Source organism: Dipodomys spectabilis, unplaced genomic scaffold (assembly GCF_019054845.1).
Source record: "Dipodomys spectabilis isolate Male_0828 unplaced genomic scaffold, ASM1905484v1 ptg000466l, whole genome shotgun sequence".
In the NCBI taxonomy this organism is placed as follows: Eukaryota; Metazoa; Chordata; class Mammalia; order Rodentia; family Heteromyidae; genus Dipodomys; species Dipodomys spectabilis.
This window is the reverse complement of record NW_024871143.1, coordinates 284,114-291,161: the sequence shown is the minus strand read 5'-3', so window position 1 is coordinate 291,161 and position 7,048 is coordinate 284,114. Positions and strand designations below refer to the sequence as shown.

Here is a 7,048-nt window from a genome sequence, read left to right as displayed (position 1 = left end):
AATTTTAGGATAGGGGTTCCCTTTCACAAAAACATGCCCCTGATCTGTTCTTTTAGCCTTCCCATCATCAATGGCAACAGAATTGCACACCAACTTGTCTAGCTTGCTACCTTGACTGGCCTGGATCCGCAGTCCTTCCAATCTTAGTCTGTAGATAGTGCAGGATGATGGAAATGATCCAATTCACTCAGCTATAGATGGAGAAGTAAGTCCACTAAACTTTTGGCTTGGGTTCTGTTCTCAAGCCTCCTAAGTAGTTAAGAGTACACATGGGATCCCCTGGTGCCAAACAGTAAGAATATTTTTAAAGGAACTAGACATATATATGACTTAGGCTTGTGAATATCTCAGGAAAAGAATAAAAGAGCAGTGCAGCTTAGAGGACAGGCAGAATTTTAACTAGCTACTCAGAGACTGAATAAGCTTAGCTAGCTACTCCGGAGTCTGAGATCTGAAGACCACTGTTAAATCATGAAAATGCAAGCGATTATCTCAAAAAAAAAAAAAAAAACCAGAATTGTAACAGTGGCTGAAGTGGTAGACCACTATCTTTGGGCACAGAAGCTGAGGAATAGTTCCCAGGCACTATCAAGGCTCAAGAATGGTGAATGCATGCATGAGCACATGCACATGTGCACGTGCGTACTCGCATATGAATGCACACATACACAAACACAAATGAGTATTTCAAAGTGATGTTCTTTATTTTTTTTTACCTTGCTGTTCTTTATTTCCCTGTATTAGTTCACAAATTAACAAAATCAGCTAAGGACCTATTTACATAAAATCCATCATGTTTCTCTAAAATCTACTCTCTTTTTGGAAGCCTGCTTTTATTTGACCCAAAAGTAAATTATTCAGGAAGTCAATTCATCACTCTCAAGTCTGTAGTATTTGATGATTGTTTAGGATCCTCCTAGCAATATGATTTTGTGAAATCCTGCATCAAGCATTATATTTTTTTCACTAGAAGAGAAACCTCTGTCAAACAATTAATAATAGTTTATTCTCCTCCTGGCATTCATCTGTACTTTTATTTACTTCATATATTTCATGATCTGTCTGTGTATGCCAAAGCCTGACATGAAAATAAAAACACCCTTCTCAGCGCTTAACATGAGAAAGAAGAATTGGTTTCTCAGCACTTTAGCTAAGAACTTGAGGGAAAGAAACAAAAGGAAAAGTGAGGAACAACTCAACACATAGATTCAAATGAAACAAAACAACCTTAGAAAACACAAATTAATTCAGTACTCAAGAACCTGCAGGAAATGAAAGATTTAAAAAAAAATCAACTATGACAAGCTTATGAAATTCCTGACTACATGGGAGTGCACTGTTTTTAGGATAGTGGCTAAAGCCCAGACAACAGAAAATTCTGAACACAATGCCATGCACTGTTATTCGAAATTCCAGGAAGAATAACATCAAGTGGACTAAGCTCAATTTCATACACAAGTAGGAAGCCAGTTTCTAGCTGAAAAATAATCAGGAAAACTTAGGGCTGGGGGCATGAAAAAGTTGTAAGAACACCCATTTAAGGGGCACAAAACACTGAATTCAAACTCTAATATTAGGGGTATTAAAGAAAAAGCTATGATTTTAAATAATTAGAACAATTGTAACACTTGACTATTTGAGTGTAAAAAAATCCATTAGAGTGATAGAATGAACCCACGTTCCAATGCTACTTTAGTGATAATGTTTAGTGGTACTTCAGACAAAACAGAGTTATCTTGCAAATGAGCATGGATGTGCATTTGGATGATGGAAATACTTTACTTACACAGGTGTAAATTAAATAGATTTTTTTGGGTAGATTGTAGTTCTTGAACAAAGAGCCTGGGTGATGTCCTTGAGCTTTTTCTCTCAAGGCTAACACTCTAATACTTTGAGCCACAGTTCCAATTCTGATTTTCTGTTGGTTGTTTGGAGATAAGAGGCTCCTGGGCATTCCTGCCCAGGATGGCTTCAAATTCCTACTCAGGATGGCTCAGATCTCAGCCTCCTGAGTAACCAGGATTCCAGGCATGAGCCGTCGATGTTTTTTAATAATTTAGTAAATTGTATAGTTACAGAAGTTATAAATTATCATTATAACCTGTGTAATATATGTGTGTATGTATAGATCAATGCATACAGTTAGAAATATATTAACATATTTTTGCATCTACAATAGATTTATGACATCATCCTTCATTATAAAATAAAATGGAAACAAAGTTAATAAGGAGCAAAACAAAGGGAATTGTTACACGTTTCTTTTTGTTGAATGGAATATGAATTGTGAGAATCAGTTTGGGAAAACCATATTTACTTTAACAAAATGGATAATTGCTATTAATTCCAATCCATTTATTTGCCCATATTGTGCATCCTCACACATGCGTGACAAAGTCAAACCACATATTTGCCTTTGTATTTAACTCACTTGTTATAATTTAGGGGATAGATGAAGTAATCAAATAAAGATTAAAATAATAGTAAGTGAGGCTATGAGTTAGAGCTGAAAAAGATTTATATATGATAATAACTAATTAAAATGCATATTTCTTACTTCAAATGCATCCACAATCTGGAGGTGACGCATGCTTTTTGTTTGTTTTTGCAATGTATATCTAACAAACATATCCACAATACTGATTTTCAGTCAATATGATGGGATATTCAAACTTAAAAAATACGGAGTTTGTTATCTTAGTGTGAATAGATACAATCTTACAAAGAATGTTATTTTCAACAGAAATCCGGTAAGAGTTTATCCACCTTGAGTTTCACAGGAATAACCAGAGAGTAATACCTGTTTTGTCAAGTTGGTCAAAATCACTCCATGAGTATATCTTAAAAGTATATCCAATTTAAGAGGTCAAATACATATTTTGTACTGACAGTCATCTTACAGCAATAACTTACTACCTACTTATATGAGTATCTTCTTTCCTAGCATATACTAAGAGCTGAAAGTGATCTCTTTTATCTAACTTAATGGTGTAAATGCTTTGATTATGATGATGTTATTATTTGACAAATAAAATGTACAGAAGTGTGCTTCTACTGAAATGACAGGACGGAACATTGATAAATAACAACATTGCAACACAGCTCTTTTCAGCCTCACTCTGTCCACATTGGCAAGAAACATTGCAACCGCACACACACACACACACACACACACATGTGCGCACATGTACACACACATATACATGAATGCCAAATTCAGGGTTTATTGTACAAAAAAGTTCAAATAAAATATTAGTGATTAGGAAAAATAATAATTTGCCTTATTACAAAATAATACATAATCCAGTCACCACGGTTGTTACATTTTACTTGTCTCTCTCACATGTGACCACTTAATTTATTTTTAGTTCATTCATTCATTCATTCATTAGTTTGGTGCTAATACTAGAGCTTGAACTCAGGGCCTGGCTCTGTCCCAGAATTTGTTATTATTTTTGTTTTAGTTTTCTCAAGGCTACAATTTTACTGATTATACTACAGCTCCATTCCAATCTTTTGTGGTCACTTTCAAATCATAATCTAATGAACGTTTTTTTCTTGGTCTGGTTTCAAAGCACAATCATCAGATTTCATCTTTCTGATTAGGTAGGATTAAAGACCTGAGCCACCTGTGTGGCTCCTACATTTTCCTATACTTATGTAATGCACATACTTAGATAGTAATTTAAAACTGAGATCCTAGAAGCAAGATGTACAGTGATGATATTGTCCTGTCAGAAATTCAAGTTAGTAATGAAAATTTATTCTTAAGACCATACACAAAAATACTTAAGAAGAAATCTGAAGATGTGTGTGTATATGTGTGTGTGGGGGGAGGTGCTGTTGCAATATGTTCCACATATAAGCACTGTGCAGGGGTGTCCAGCTATTCACAGTTATTGCATGAGTATCTGCTTTGAGATACCAACTCATGGAAAATGTCTAGGTGTCCACTCTAGGCTGCCCAATGGAGAAGGGTATACTCATCCTCATCCCTAGTATTCATATGAGTGGCCATTTTGGAAAGTAGACTCCACACTTTAGTAAGCTGCAAGGCAAGCACTCTACCACTGAGCCATTTTCCCAGCCCAAGGATTAAGATTCTTGTCTGTAATTTGGTCAAAGATATTTCTCTTTATGTAAGCGACTAAAAATTTATTTACTAATTTCAAGTAAATACATAAATTCTCTTTCCATCACTTTTAAAATATAAAAAAATTGTTAGCTCTGTAAATTGGTTAGAAGCATGGATTTTGTGGCTAGCTAGGTCATTGTACATCTGTATCTCTTTTCCTCTCTCTCTTTCATGGTTTTCATAGACAATATGATTGCTCCATAATTATCCTAATTTATTTTGCTTTTATATTTTTGGTTGCATCATTTCACATTCTGCTCTGCCATTTCCCAAGACAGCACCACATAAACAGAAAAATCCAGAAGTGGTGCTGTGGCTCAAGTGGTAGAGCCCTTGCCTTGATTTGAAGAGCTCAAGGACAGTGCCCAGGCTCAGAGTTCAGGCCCCACAGCTAATTAAAAAAAAAAAGAATCTAAATACTTAATGATTTTACTAACAGATCTGACTGAAATCAGTTGAATCACAATTTTCCTGTACAATGAAGGAATAGGTTCAGTCTATGAAAGCAGCTAGAGAAGGCAGGCAGATTGTATCTGTGAGAAAACTTTGTTGAAAATAGAGTCAAGGATTATTTACTGGTGATTCACTTGCACTTGAAGCATGATTCTGAACTATTGCTTGCTGATTCTGAACTACTGCTTTGATCATTATATTCTCCAATTAGAAAAAGTGAAATTTAATTGATAGCAAAGGACCACTAATACATTTTGACTTCTCATTAAGCATCTTCGATCATCAAAATCACCTGAAGACAATAGACAGTCCTATTTATAGATGAAAACAAGTGTCTTTCAAAAAACAAGAATTTAGGTAGTCAAACAAAGCACTTCTATTTTACTACTGCATTATACATTTTTTCTAATATTGGATACCAACATTAGAAAGATACTAGAAAGCTCTTAAAACCCATATGTTGAATAGTGAGTTCTCTTACACTATAACATCGTATTTCCCAAATCATTTACATAGAAGGCATTGTTTCCTATTTTCTCATTCCTAGTATAAGATGCACATGAAGACATCACTAGTCCTCATTTTCAGTCTGTACCTTTGAATACTGAGGAAAATCTTTCCTCTGCTATCAATTCCCTACTCTTCAGTTAAAATAAGTTAGAATAGTAAAAATGGAAAAAGAAAATAAATCATGGTGAAAAAACATATGCAGAAAATTCACCAAATTTTTGTTACCAGTTCAACCAATGTGAACTATTGGGGAAATACATGGACATCTCATTCCCACTGGCACTCAAAGTCTCTGGTTAGGCAATTCTGATGAAGACAAGTAACAAGATGAAAAAGTGAGGAATGGTATCAATTGCAAGAAAAATGGAGGAGGATCCAAGCAAATTTCTTCTTTGGGATACCGAAATTAATTGGCTTACTATGGTGCGGAGACTACTTTCCAAAAAGGTCACCCAGATGAATACTAGGGATGAGGATGAGTATACCCCTCTTCATCAGAAAGCCTACAGTGGACACTTAGACATTGTCCATGAGTTGGTAGCTCAAAGCAGATATTCATGCAATAACTCTGAATGGCTGGACACTCCTGCACAGTGCTTATATGTGGAATAATACCAGAGTGGCTTCTTTCTTACTTCATCATGATGCGGATAACAATCCCCAAACTAAAGGCCTCTTGACCCCCTTGCATCTTGCTGCTGGGAATAGAAATAGCAAAGAGAAGCTGTATCTCCTTCTGTTGAACCATTGTATCAAACCAGGTCTGAAGAACAACTTGGAAGAAACTGCATTTGATATTGCCAAAAGGATAAGTATGTATCACTGCCATTTTGAAGTTGTGGAAGGCTGTACAAATTGTTCTCCTTCGTAGTAATGGTTTGGTTAGCTTTCTTAACTTTCAAAAATGCCAGTCCATCCTTTGTGTCCCTTCAAATTTTTTTTCACAATACAAAGCGACAGCATTATCTTACTTTAAAAATGCATGGATTTCATGGTATTCTTCCAAGTGAATTGCCTGACTTTGATGTCAAAATGTATTCAAGAGTTGTTTGTATACATCTATAAAGATTTTTACAGAGTTTGTAATTTTTTTAAATCAGACATAATTTTAACTTATCTGTTGAAATGAATAGTATAGAAACTAAAGATGTTGCTGGTGCTTTTCTGGAAAAAGTATATCTATGTTTGTATAATGTCCATAATCTATTTCATTAGCTCCTAGATATAATACTTTGAATTCTACATTGTCATATAATGTATAGATTCATTAATAAATGTGTCCTTTCAGATTGCATTCCATATCGAAGTTTAAGATTCCTTTTTTTCTAGGTCTTTTTATTATTTTATTTCTTTGGGATAAAATGACAATGTTATCTAATTTCAAGTTTTGTAAAAGTTATGCTATGTAAGGGCCTTTCTAAGGTGAAGATTTAATACACTGATGTCAAATTAACCTTTAATTCTATGAATTACATGTATTGTTACACTTCTATTTTTGTAATGAACTTTTTAATAACTTTTTCATTTCTTGCATCAGAAGAATGAAAAATATGGAATACTTCACAAATTTTCATATCATCCTTGTGCAAGTGTCATGTTAATCTCTGTATTGTTGTAATTTGGGTAGACCTGCTGCTGAAGCATGTAGTGTACTATAAATTTAAATACTTACTGATGCAATCTTTATACAGGCATATATCCATGGTTGCCTATTTGTAACAAGGAACCCTTATTGTTCCTAAAAATGCTATTGATCTTATTTCTCTAAAATTCTGTGTATAGTGGGAAAAACTTATATAGTTTGGTCGATTGCTCACATTTAAAATTTTTTGGGCAATGACTATTTTGTCGTTTTCATTTTAAATTTGATCATACTTTGAAGCCTTTACAGCTAAGTCCAAAGGTGATGGCTTTTCAAGTACTTATTTATCAACTGAGTTAGCTTTGTTG

The 7,048-nt window shown here is 34.4% G+C and overlaps 1 pseudogene; it reads right to left on the bottom strand.

Annotated features, from left to right (window-relative positions):
- Window positions 1–6,642: 6,642 nt before the first annotated feature.
- LOC122098241 lies at window positions 6,643–6,742 on the bottom strand (annotated as a pseudogene).
- Window positions 6,743–7,048: the final 306 nt, after the last annotated feature.